Source organism: Anser anser (genome assembly GCF_964211835.1).
Source record: "Anser anser genome assembly, chromosome: 2".
NCBI classification, from domain to species: Eukaryota; Metazoa; Chordata; class Aves; order Anseriformes; family Anatidae; genus Anser; species Anser anser.
The window spans coordinates 106,890,620-106,905,382 of record NC_139721.1 but is presented as its reverse complement, the minus strand read 5'-3'; positions in this window follow the sequence as shown (position 1 = coordinate 106,905,382).

Here is a 14,763-nt window from a genome sequence, read left to right as displayed (position 1 = left end):
ACGATTTGTCAGCCACACTGTGAAGCTGAGCATGGTGAGTGGTTATTGCTGCAGAAGAGGTAGACAGCTCATGGGTGGGTAGACAGCTCATTTAGACCCTTTTGGGAGGTCTCAGTTAAGACTGTGGGCAGCTATACAAGGTGCTATGACAGTACTGGTAGATGAGGTTACTTCCAGTAATTTCCATGCAGCTGCTTGTAAGTGGCACTTCTGTGTAGATTCCCTAGCCACTACAGGAGCTCCCATGTAAGTGCTCCTTAGTTTATGTGTGCCAAAATAAACCTGGTTAATTCAAATAATCAGTGTGTTATACATCTTTGCTTTGGCTCATGTTGACTAAGGTGAACTACTGCTATCATGTGCAATTTCCCAAACAAATGGAATAGGAAGCATTTTCAGTGATACGCAACTCCTGCAGTAAGAAGCTATATTCAGAACAGGACACTTATTGACAGCCTAAGTGTTCATTTACAATCATAGTTTATTGTTTAAAAAATGCCTTTAGTTCAGAACTTAGAAAAAGGCAAATGTGCACCATATTTAGTGTCATAAATTAAGTATTCCTGAAGCAAAGAGGGATCATATGTAGTATCTCTTTCTCTACAATATACAGTTCTGATCTACTCTCTCTTAATATGTCAGTTGAGTTAATGGAGCTATTGCCATTAAAAATGGTGCAAAACCAGAACATAGCTAATATGTCTATTGTCACTATAGTAATGTTTCAGCTAATGATCAAAGACCTATTAGAAAACCAAGAACTAGCAGTTTATTTAGATTGTTTATTGTAAGTGCCTCAGTATTATCTACCAGTTGGACTGGAAATGTCACTAAAGGAGCTGATTAAAGAAAAACGCTTTTCTGTTGCACTTATAATCAGTAAGTTTAGATTCTTCTACCAGCTATTAATTTTCTTCCCACCCTATAACACCATTCAAAGAGATGGAAGTATTCCTCCTCTTTCAGGAAATGTCAAGTTAATTCAAAATTCAATTCAATCCAGTTCAATACCTTCACATAGAGAAGGCAAGATGAGGATTAAATACAGAAAAATACAACTTTTGCATACAATTTTCAGTCAGATTATCTTGGTGTATTCTTCAGTTATTTTCAGTTTTGCATTGCTCCTGGGCTGTCAAAGATAAGATGCATCAATCATATTTTACCTGTTTACACTTTCTCTTCTGAGTTATTGTCATGAAATGAGTAAAGAAGCTTCTGAAGCTTTGTACATTTTTCTTTTATTTAATGTTTGAAAACCAGAAATCTCAGCTATGAGTCAAAGATGCATGAAACATCTTGTCTTCAGAATTGTGGAGAATAGTCAGACTTGTTAGCATCACTGATAAGCACCAACCTTGGGCAAAGGGGGGTTGAGCAGCTTGCCCATGCTTATCTCTTATACAAGGTCTGCAAGCTTGGTATGATGGTGGAGAGAGTCTTGAGGTGGCAGGACAGCCCTGTTTTGGCAGCAGAACAGAATCTTGAAGGCCACAGCGCCTGGAGTGAAACCTTTTGCTTCATTATTTGTAAAAAGAATATTAAAGTTAACATCCCTGAATATGATAATGAGCTTAATGAAGTACATGCTAAACATATATGACTATAGTACTCAACACTTTAACCAAGTAATGCTAAATGTCATGGCATGAAGGGAACACACAAGGTTAGGATATAAAAGAAAAGTTAGTGTTAGGGAAAAAAAAAAAAAAAGAGTGAGGAAAGAAGAAGATCTAAATCTCCTCTCTCTTAGTTCAAAACCATTACTACTTGTCCTATCACTACATGCCCTCGTAATGAGTCCCTCTCCTGCTTTCTTATAGGCCCCCCTGTAGGTACTGGAAGGCTGCCATGAGGTCTCCATTGAGCCTTCTCTTCTCTAGGCTGAACAAGCCTTGGCCTGTCCTCATAGGAGAGGTGCTCCAGCCCTTTGGTCATCTTTGTGGCCCTCCTATGCACCCACTCTAACTCCACACCCTTTTTGTGCCGCAGGCCCCAGACATGAATGCACTACTCTAAGTGGGGTCTCACAATAAAAGAGTAGAGGGGGAGAATCAGCTCCCTTGACCTGCTTGCCACAATTCTTTTTATGCAGCCCAGGATGCAGTTGGTCTTCTGGGCTGCAAGCACACACTGTTGGCTCATGTAAAGCTTTTCATCCACCAGAACCTCCAAGTCCTTCTCTGCAGGGCTGCTCTCAATCAGTTCTTCTCCCATTCTGTACTCCTGTCTAGGATTGCCCTGACCCAGGTGCAGCACCTTTCACTTAGACTTGTTGAACCTCATTAGGTTCAAATGGGCCCACTTATCTAGCTTGATCAGGTCCCTTTGGATGGCAAGCTTTGTTTCTGTTGTATCAACTGCACCACTACTGCCACTGAACCCTAAGGAACACCACTTGTTATTATCATATTATTATTATATTATCATATATTAGAGCTATAGCAGTAAGTGTATTTATCAATAGCAATTCTGAATCTGTTATATCTGTCACACTATTAAATGCAATCAACTTTGTGAAACTGTCTCAGAGAAAGTCCTTGTCAAGGCTCTGAAACAGGCAAACATTGGACTACAAATATGTTCAACTTTGTGAAACTGTCTCAGTGACAGTCCTTAGCAGAACTCTGAAACATGCAAATGATGGACTACAAATACTTTGAACTTTGTGAAACTGTCTCAGTGAAAGCCCTTATGTGGGCTCTGAAACAGGCAAACGTTTTACTCTGATAAGTCCCCTTTAAACACAAGAAAAAATAATAAAGGTATTTTTCTATTTACTGTTTCCTGTGGTCACTAAGTAGTTGTCTGGACTATTAAAGTGCTATGCTTTGTTTGGTTCTTTCTGACAAGTGAGAATGGTTTCTTGCAATTGGGAGTCTTAATTTTTGATGAAAGTTTCACATAGGGGGTGAAGATATGTAGGAATAAATTTAGTTAGATCATATGAAGCAAAAGAAACAGGTATGGAATACAGTAAAGCCTTTAGTGCATAGACCAGAAACATTCTAAGCAGGATAAGGCATGGACCAGGTGAATGCTTTGGTCCAGATTGTTAGTAATAGAAGAAGAAATAATACAATATTTTTTAATACGTTACATTTGCGATGTGCTGTTCCGAGGCTGCGCTTGGAAGATACAAAATATATGTGCAAGGGTAGCATGAGAGAATGCACCGATTCATGATGAGGAGTAAGGAGGATTAAAAGAATGCTCAATTTGCAAGACATCTAGATAACTGGGGCTTCTTGGACTCTGGGAACTGGATCAAACCAACCTTGCGGTTTGGACTGAGACCAAGGGCTCAGAGAGCTTGCGTGAGAAGGAAAGGTTAAAAAGTTCAACTCTGATGAAGACATCTTACTTCATCCCGACGACCACCCGGACGACCACCAGAGAGTAGTACGCAAGCGCAGAAGGACTGATAAGATAATTAGCATATGAAGCGAGGCTAGGCGGAGCTAGGAAATGAATATGCATAGATGAGTTGTGAAACCTAATGCATATGTAGTATCTTAGGAGATAAAAGAGAACTAAGAGAACAAATCAGACGAAGTTAGATTTGGGCAGGCATGCCCCTAACTTCCGGCGCCTAATAAAGCACCTTCATATAATCACTTTGTGGATTATGTGTTTTCATGAACGCTAACAAGATGACACTGGGATTTAAGGAAGTGTGAAGGGACAATAAAAAGAACTGTTGATCATTTGTCTTAGAATAAAAGTTCAGAAGAAAAAAAAAAGGTGCTGCTGACTATTATTAACTATGAAAAACAAAACAGTCAGGATTTTGTTTTCAAAGAGAGACTACAAAGGCCAACAGGTCATATGGAAAACATCTCATTTTCAGAAGTAAATTTTCTCTAGACTGACCAGGAACTCCACAGGGGTCACACAGAGTAACGTAATGATTAAGGAAGTTTGAAGGGACCTCTGGAGGTCAGCTGGTCCAACACCTGTGCTCAAGCAGGGCCACCAAAAGCTACTTCCCCAGGACCATGTCCAGATGGTTTCTAAGTATCTCCAAGGAGGGAAACTCAACAACCTCTCTGGGCAACCTGTGCTAGTGCTTAGTTACCCTCAACATAAAAACGTGTCTCCTCATGTTCAGAGGGAACATTCTGTGTTTCAGTTTGTGCTTTTTTCTTGTCACTGGGCACTACTGCAAAGAGTCTGGCTCTGTCTTCTTTGCACTCTCCCTTAAGGCATTTATACACACTGACAAGATACCCTCCTGAGCTATCTCTTCACCAGGCCTAACAGCCCTAGATCTCTCAGCTTTTCCTCATAGGAGAGGAAAGGTTCAGCAGACAGGGTTCCTGTTGCCCTCTGTGCCCCTCCATCTTGACCGAACTGAACTGGACCAGACCAGACCCATGGTGGCCATGGCAACACCCACAAGGCAGGCTCAGGGCCTCCATGACCTGGGCTGTTAGTGGCTGCGTGGTGGCATTTAGCCAGGACGTGGGGCATGGTATGCAGAGGCTGGCAATAGCAGCAGCCTTGGAGACAAGGCCAGCCTTACCTAGGGCTGGTCTAAGTGGATGGCACCTCTCCCAGGCACCTCACAAGATAAGAGTAGAAAGGGAAGGCTGAGACTCTGGAGAAAGACTCTATAAAACCTCATACCCAGTACCAAAGTGGGAAAGGTGCTCAAATCATGTGCTAATATATAGTCAGTTTATCTAACTGATTGGATTTTTCTTTGGGAAATGTCTGGAAGAATCACCTTTTGACATGCGTAAATGAAATAAAACTGCTAAAATTTGCTAAAATAAAATAAAACTTGCTAAGTTTTTCAAGTGGATACTCATTCTCGTTCATACTTTGTACATAATTAATGTGTAGGAAACTCAGTTACACTCAAATCTGGGACACTTGGCTGTGGGTGAGTACAAAGTTTCCTGTTCTCTGCTCTGGGAACTGAGGCCATTTCCTTCTGAGACCTCTGCTGCAGTGACAGCATCCCTTTCCAGCGACATTGTGGTATCCTCAGTGAGGAGGAAGAATTTTTATTAAAGAAGTCAGACAAACCACGGTCATGCATCTCGGCGTAGGTATAAAGAGAAAGTCTTGGGCAACTGAGCTTAATGCTGCTGTGCTTCTGTGACTCCTGAGGGCATGAGAATATCTTTAGCAGTGTGGACCACAGGTCCATCAAATCCAGTTTCTAAAAGTGTCCGCAGAGTGGATTACCAGAAAAGCATAAGAACAGGACAACCATATATGACATACCTCCTGACAAATCTAGTCTCCGACTGTTTTTAGTTTAGAGGATTTTCTATAGCTGATGTGGTTTGGCTATTTAACAACTCTCAGTAGACCAATCTTCCAAGTACTAGTCCAATCTGCCCTTGACCTCACGTAACCCTTTTGCATGCAGAAGACTCTAAGTCTGTGTTTATTCTATTAAACTAAACAGAGACAGTTCACAAGCACAAGCCTTGTCCTGAGGAGCTCAGTATTGCTAATTGTTAGTAAAAGCTGTGACACAAGCTAATTGTCATTCTCTCAGACAAAGCCTGGGCAGTCTGAAGCATCGGCACACAAAACACTCACTGCTCTCCCTCCTTTCTGGGGCAGTAAGGCAGTTGTCCACTGGGACTCTTCTTGAAACTGTAATCCCAGAAAGGCTTTGTGGTTGCTTGGAGGCCTGAAGGAGATGTATTCAGCTGCTTGGATGTGGCTATGCAGTTTTAGGGGATAATCTTTTGTGACACAAAGTTGCTGGGAAGGTGTGGGGAGCTGGGGGTCTGCCTCTTATCACAGGTAACTAGTGATACGACTAGAGCGAATGGCCTCAAGTTACGCCAGGGGAGGTTTAGGTTAGAAACTAGGAGACATTTCCTCTCAGAAGGAGTAGTCAGGCATTGCAACGGGTTGCCCAGGGAAGTGGTGGAGTCACCATCCCTGGGGGTGTTCAAGGAAAGGTTGGACCTGGCGTTTAGGGACATGGTTTAGTGGGTGACATTGGTAGTAGGGTAATAGGTGGACCAGATGATTTTGAAGGTCTCTTCCAACCTTAATGATTCTATGATTCTATGATTCATGGCCTTAGGGGCGGGAACAGGATATTTAGTTTTGAAAGAATACAGGTGTTACATGCGTTCCAGGAGTTTTCACTTCATAGAAGAGGTAAATCCTCTGTATTCTACAAAGTGACAAAGAATCACTGCTTCACTTCTATAACAAACCTTACCTGTTAAGTACTGAAGTGCAGGAATGGAGTGTAATGTCCTTACTCTGCCCTTTTGATCCTCTTCCTTGTCGTTTTGCTTCTTGCCTAGCACCTCAGCTTCTCAGATGTTACAACCCCCATAACCCTACAATTGACATACTCTGTGCGGTTTCCTGGCTAATACCGTTACAGATGCAATCACTCAGTTCTGCTGCTGAGGAAGTGCACATATGTTAATAAAACATGTAGGCCTACTTCAAAGCTTGTGGTGGTTGAGAGTGCTGGTGGAGACTGTTGTTATTCCAAAGGAGAGGGACCATCACAGCACCTGTGCCTGGGTGATACAGGAAGAACTCTGTAGGAAACTGGAAACCTGGTGTCAAAGGGCAGATGCAACATAAGGCAGCAGCTCTGCTCTACTAACAAGCCTTCTCTTTAACATAAGATTCAAGAGTGAGAAAAAACCTTACTTTATGCATTCAACGTTTGTTCAGTGTTATGATATGCCAACAATGATGCCAGTCAGCTTCTCACTACATAGATGTTTCTCAAGTAAAAACTGAACCTTGTTGACCAGCAACCCATTTCCCATATGGCTCCATGCTGCCATCAAATAATATAGTTTTATACCTGTCAAAGCAAGACTCTGCAAACAGAAGTTTGCCTATGACACTGTTAGTATAAGAAGACAGTATTTTTGTTTAACAGAAAAAATTCACACATTGTGGCTGACAGTTTAGTTAAAGAGAACCCCTATCCTGGTCACAGCCATGCTGACAAAAGGCAGCTTTTGTCAATTCAGGTTAAGTCACGGAAAGAGCTGGTGTAATTACACTAGTTGAAAAATTCTGTTCTTTCTGTTTATATGTATATGCATATGTGTATATATATACATTTAACATTGCAGTTCCTGTGGCAGCAAAGCCTGTTTATTAAGCTCCTACCCCAGACCCCAAGCACCACAGTTTGCTGCCCTTGCATCTGTGCTGCCAGAAGCAACTGCAGACCACCCAGTCTGTACAGCTACTTCACTGAGTGACTAAACAGTCTAATGTTCCCTATCTATTTAAGCAAGATCATTTAACTGATTCATTTTGCAGTGTGAACAGTTGCTTCTGAGCAGATGACAAAGAATTCTGCAAGCATAGAAACAACTAGACATTGCTATAGAAGAAGTGTGTGTTTTATATTGGCTTTCTCTGGGAAGAAAGCCTTCATGAAACTGCACTTGGAATCTACATCAGGGGACTCTGATTTATCAGAATATACTGTATCATGTACAACCTCTTTGACTGTCTTTCTTATGTTATCCGTATGATCCCCATGGCAAGAATTATCTTTTGTCTTATGTTTGTACATCCACCCACACAACCAGGCTGTTCATCTATTTCAGAACTTTCTTAGTTATTGTTACGGAAATAATAATGATACTACTCTTACAGTATGGAAGTCATGAGAGACTCTTGTGAAAATAATTCCACACTTAGATTATGTAATTTTAAAATAGAAGACATGATGGTCCAAGTTCTAGTACAAATACCACAACAAAGCGGTGTATAAACTCTTCCTATGCAGTGAGATGTCTTTCTCTGATGACTTTTGTGGGCAGAAGCTCTGGAGCTCATGGTGGCAGCAATGATGAAGCACATATAAGATAATTTTGCAAATGCCATTTTATATATCCTATTGAAAATAATCCACGGACAAAGGAACTGTGATGCTTTCATCCTTACTACATTGATCACAAATATTCTGGTACAAAAAGTAAGTGCTGGGTTTTCACTGTTTTTTAGTTGTGTAGTAGTAGTTTCAAACATAATGTAGGTGATGAGGGATACCAATTGATTTCATCTGCACTTACAGTTAGAAGCCCAATTTTTTTTCTCTTAAAAAATATGATTATCATTCTCTCCAGAAATTCCACTTGCAATCATATCCAAAGTCTAGCAGTCATCATCAGATCTAAAATGCATGAAAAAGTGGCATTATTGTTTAAGAGTTCCTAAGTAATTTGCTATTTTGCCAGCTATTTATATGTTTAGGCAATGGAAAATTTGTTTAAGATTGGATCTTACTTGGGCAACTCAAGGCAAAAAATAATTATGTATCTTGGTCATAAATTTTCTAGTCTCCTAAATTTGTGACATATTCTTCTGTCAACAGCTAATCTAAACCCACTAATATGCATGAATTTCAAAGCTGTACAGATTTGATCTGAAATCTTATCAATAACATTCTATATTCAGAAACCAAACTAGAAGTCTTGATATGCAATGATAGGCTCGACTACTTCCATTGGCTAAGCAGAAAAAGGAAAGACACAGCTTAGCCCTAGCCAAATCTGATCCTCTGTCACATAAATATTTAAGCACTGATGCTTTCTGATGGCTGATTCCATAAAACTTTAACAGAAGAGTAATGGATAAATTATTAAAAAATTATACTTAATTATCAAAGATGGACGAAAGGTAGTTGTATTCTTGTGGAGAGTTCTTAAAAATGCCCTGAATCTAGGGGAAGAAAAAAAAAAAAAAAAAAAAGCTTGTTGTCTTTAAGACACGAAAATCAGCCACTCTTGAACAGCTGATTGTTTGGCAGAAGACTGTCTGGATTTGTGGATTAGGATTTTTTTGTTGTCTGGCTACTGATTCTTACTTCCAAGGTCCATGGAACAACCTCTTTTATTAGTGTGGTGTTTTATATTCAGTTGTGAAAAGAAACAGAAAAGATAGTTTTGAAAGATTCCATCCTTTCATTGACGTAAGTGTCCTTTTTCATTGTCACGCTAAACCCGTTTACATTGAGTGTTTCCCCTAGCTGTCTCTGGTACTTTGTTGTTGTGTCTGTGATGTTTGGGCTGTTTGTTTCTCTTCTAAAATACTGCATGCACAACCCTACTCCAGTAATGCCCAGTCTCTGTTTGTGTTCAGCTCCCAGTGAAATCCCTCCACCCACACATTTAAGCATCTGACTGGCTATACATGTGGCCTGTGTTTTGGGCGGTGGCTCCCTATTACTTCAACAATAGCATTCATAAGGAATTTTAACTACTCCTAACATGGACCCTAATGAAGGGGAACTCCTGCACCCAGTATCTTCTGTTAGGTTTCATACAGAGTTAACAGTAATTTCTGTTGCAAGTAGTAATATGGTTATTTGCTTTCTTATGCTTCAGCATGTCTCTGGTCTTTTCTAACAACGGAATTAAATTACATGCCAAGCTTAGAACAGATCCCATTTGCTTGCATTGGAGTACTATAAGTCTCTTTTTATCCTGTACAGAACTATGTCATTGTATGAACAGGGATCTGATTTTTGCGATGTAAAAGTGTATGTTATTTAGATGCCTGCAATACCACAATTAAAGTAGGCACAATTACTATAGCATTCGGTGTTAGCGTATATCATAATTAAATAAAAGGTATTGTACTGTATGGAAATTATAGTGTCCACAGAAGACGTAAAATATTGCTTTCATCTTACTACTACAGTCTTAATACATGGCTAAAAATCATGGTGCTGGTGCTTTTGAAAGTGCAAAATTCACAGTTTAACAAATTAATTCCAAATGTAGATTTCTTCTAAGAAATTTGTGTTTTCATATCGTCTGTTATTGCCACATCTTGCAGATCCCACAACACAGGACAGCAGATGACTTAGTTCAAATTATTCTTCTTTGTTTTTAATAGTTTTAACATCCCAAAGGAGGGTGGGATTATTTATATGTTTAATAATTTCCAGATTTTTGAGCTGTTAGTCTGTTCAGTTGTCTGGAAAAAAATCTGATGACTATTATTCATCTTTTTTGCTCAAAGACTGTTTTGGACCTCTGGTTAGATTATTAAAGCAAAATGGCTCAGTAGAGTTTAGGCTTATTTTCACTTTTTGTTTAATATCTAACTGAGAATTATGGAATTGTTTTAATAAGCATTCCACTGAGTTTCTTCTTTTGGTCACACATATGGAAGCGAGTATGACTGTATGACCCACATTTTCTTGTGGAAAGTTTTAATATATCTGCATATGTCTATATCTGCATACATATATCCAAATAGCTATTTGTGCCTTACCCCATTTTAGCCATATTTCAATTCTGCTAGCATTACCATCAGCATTACCAGCAAGGCTGTCATCTTTACGACAAATTTTATCTGACTCAAGGACTCTAACCAAATTCAGTGGAACAGTGTGCTGAAGAAGGTGTTATTTAAGATGAGAATTTAAGCTAAATTAAATCTGATTAATTAAGACTGCATTCCCTTGAATAGCCAGCAGTGAGTGTAGCTTTATGTTAAGTTACTGCTCTTTAGGAGATGGAGTATAAGAATGTAAACAGGTTGTTCCTGTAATAATAAATATCTTGGGGATCAGGTCCTTAAATTAATATAGAGGTTGCCTAGCTTAGAAAACCTGATCATGTCTCTCTCTGAAATGGCTTTAAATTAATCCAGTCTCATCACAGCAAATTCTTAGTGTAGACTGTTATAAGACAATTCAGTTCCTAGGCAGATTTAACTTTAAAATAAAATATAATAATAATAATAATAATAAACAAATCAATCAATCAAACAACAACAACAACAAAAATTTCAATTACTGGAAGAAAAATAGCTTACAATCATGCATTACCTTCAGATAACTCAGATAACTGATTGTTTTTAGTTCTAAGAAGATAAAGGAACAATGAAGATTTTATCAGAGGGTATATATTTAATGTTATATATTTAATGAAACTAGCAGCATTAGTGAAAATCTTATGGAGTTGGCATATATTGGCAGCAGCAAGGTTGCAACAGGGATTTTTTTCTTGAATTTATATTTCTCCTAATTTGGGGTTTGAGAAGTCCTGATGCAGCCTCATTTGTCAGTGGACCAAGTTATCATTTGTATTAATTATAAAATGCAGCTATGGCTCTTTCCTTTCAAAACCACATTGGGAACTATTATTTATTCAAATGAATAATGGTAAAATGTGTAGTTGTATATATAGTCCATTGAAGAAAGAGACTAGAATTGTCATGCTAATATTTTCCTTAGTGAGACGTTTATGAACAAGAAGCAATTTAATTAGGTTGGTTAAAATGAAAAGTAAACTTTTCAGAGGGAACATTGAAAGAGACTGCCCTTATCAGTGGCTCCTATCTGGAGAGATAAAAATGCTTGCTGGAAAGTTTGAATGTGAATGGGCCCAGAAAGCTCAGGAAGCATCTGCTTGAAATTACTCTTCTAGTAGACTGAAACAATTGTACATAGTACAAAATGAACATAGTAGCAACATAGCTGTAGAAATAACTAGTATATAGAAATAGAAATTACATAGAAATAACTATTCCATCTGTCAGTAGAGCAGTTTCCAAGTCTTCCTGAGATAACGAAGCTATATGTGAGTATTTAAAACTGTACATATTTCAGTAAAAATTGGTATCTTACTTCTGACCAATCTGCCCAGACTCAACAAAGATTTTCAGTGCAGAAATAGTCTAAAGAGGAGACTATTATATAGAAGCCAATAAGGACAGGGGCAGAGTGATCTTTTTTGTAGGGGAGAAACTGCTGGACAATATGTGAAGTTACATCGGGATCTGTCAGTTTTCATCAATCATTCAGTAGTTTTCTAGGAGAGCTTCCTTCAGAGTTGAATTCTGGATTCAAGATCACCATGCCATACATACCAGTTTGTTGAATAGGCTGTACAAACGAATACCAACATGCAATAATAATGCCTAGTGTCCATTATATTTTCTAGCTAGTGAGGTGAGAGATGTATTTATGCTCTTATCCTACTTGTGAAATGTTATTTTCCCAAATCTACTGCCAAGTGAGATGAGGTATGCAGGGCTTCATTCTCTTTCCCCTCCAGCCAACTTTTCACATTTTGAGCTCCATTAATTTCAGTGTAGTTGTTCTTCATTCTTAGAAATGTTGTGAAAGGAGAATTAAATGAGTCAGAGAACAAGGTGAAAGATTCCACAAATTACATATGCCTTTCTAAAACTAACTCCGTGTGACAGCTTAACTAACAGATAGTAGTGTTCATGAGTAATAGACATGCTCCAGAATGACCTCTTCAGACATGTTAATAGGTGAGCTTCAAGTGCTGACATTTTCAAATCACAGAGACATCAGATCAATAAGGTGAAACAGTGAGTGCAGAAGCTCCCATTTGTGCACTGGGTGCACTGCAGAGCTGTATTTCAGGCTAGTCTTCTAGACATGATGGCTCTTCTACACATGGATTGAAGGGACACTCATTATTTCAGACCTGAATGTTGCTGTATCATCAGGAATATTGCCAATGATTCCAGCAGCAGGAACAAAATTCAATTTAGCAGCCTTTTTATGTGATCACGCATATATATACACACATACACACATATAACAAGGAGATGTATATATCTTTCCAGCACCAATTATGACATTTATCCTTTTGAGAAACTACTGTATACAGAAGGACTAGAATGTTTGTTTGTATGCCTTAATTTAACTTTCCAGATTCTCCAAAGAACTGACAGAGTTAGTTTGTGACTTAGAGTCAAAACCAAGATGTACAACACCCTTGTGAATTTCAGAGGTACCCATTTGTGCAAGGTTAGCTGTGCTGAAATTTGGAACCAATCTATTCACAATCTTTTTTAAAAGTCTAAATAATTTTCTGATTAACCCTCAGAGAGATGTAATTTTTGAAAAATAGAACAAGAAGCACCAGATGGCATGGAATACCAACTATGCACCCTTGAATACATCATAAGTATTTCTGTTCTCTTCCTAGGTATGGTTTCCCAGACTGAAGTATGTGGTTATATTGCGGAGTAGGACATGACGGTAAGCATAGAACGGCTCAGGTTGGAAGGGGCCTTAAAGTTCATATAACTCCAAACCCCAAATCTGTGTTTTTCGACCTGAATTACTGTTAAAATGATCCGTATAATAATTGTTTCTTATAAGACTGCAGCCCATCACTTCCTTCAGCATTAGCACCCAGAGGGTTCAGGTACATAACAGTAGGCATTCATAAAGACCTGGGGCCTGCCCAGTGCCATCAACAGAAGAAAGGTCCTTAACTGTTTGGAGAACAAAGAGGCTTTGGGTATTCCACTGATGTCCAATAGTGGACTATGATGCATAGTCTGACATCCAAGACAAAGCAAAACAAACAAACAAAAAAGTAGAGTTGCAAATCGAGAAGGCATGATAAATATTGCCAATTTATAATCAGAAGTTCAATGGTTAGGGCATTATACAGTGTTAGAGATGCCATACTCTGCTGGAAAAGGTTCAGACCTGTGTAATTTTAATTTGTGTGGTTAAGAGACAATGGACTTACAACTATCTCATCTTCTTTCGCACACAGGTTGCCCCAGAAAACTTCATGTTTTAGGTAAGGGGAAACTTCTCAAGAGAACTCACAGCATATGCTTTTAGTTCTAATAACAGTCTAAGACAGTTTTGGAACTTGATGTTTTTCTTGCTCAACTGAGATCCTAAAAGGTTTTTAAGAAATGTCTTTGTGACTTGGTAACAAGGCATCTAGATTTGCAGGCATTAAAATACTACTTTTTTTTTCTATAATATGTGCAATATAGATGATATTTGACAAATATAGTGAGATATTATTGTACACAGTGAAAAGAAGGGATGGGATTGGTAAATAGAGAAAAAAACAGTTTATGTCAAAAATGTTTATTAATTTCTCACATCTTTTCTTATACTTTTTATCTTCCAAACTTGACTGCATGTAAATGCACCTTAGCATGAGGTATGTTCATGACCCACTAATTCATAGAATGACCTAACACTTAATGCATTCATTCAAAATCAAATACACAGAAAGAAGTTCTGTTCTCCATGTACTCCAATCTCAGCTGTAGTCTATCCAAATTCACTTATCTTTCCACTTTACACTCCACTGAAATTTCAAGACAGGATCTGAATTTTATTTATTTGTTTATTTATTACCTGTGGACAGAAGTCCAAGTGTTCTAGTAAATGTAGATCCAGCAGACTTTGTAAAGAAGCAGCATTTTTCCTGTTATCTCTGTGGTAACACCCGCATTATGGAAGTTGCACAATATCCAGATTGCTGACCGTTATGTGGGTTATAGAGAACATCTGACCAAGGAACAATCTCTGCTGTTCTTAGGATGAATCTTGAGAGCTAGATGTTTTTCTTCATTTCTTTCTCCCTCTAATTCATCTCTTCTCTTTAAATTCTGTAAGTTTTTTTATTGTCATGATATGCTACATAATGTCTAATGAGTATATAAGAGAGATGGATACATCTTTGAATAAACTCTGTATAAGAGCATTGTAATATTAAACCTATCAGCTATTTTTCTTTCTGCTATTATGGTTAACAAGATGTCTCCAATAGTAAATGGGAGTGTTTGGTAGCTGTTTCTGTAATACTGCCAATATATGCCCTTTCATTACGTATGCCTCTGTTAGCAAACAGATGGACAAATTCTGAAAAGGCTTCATTAATGTCTAAAATGTCTCCATTAACATCCCCAAAAGGATTTATTTCTCCTTTGTTTTCCTAATTCTATCTGCTTCCAAATTCAATTATTCTGTCTTCTGTCATGCTG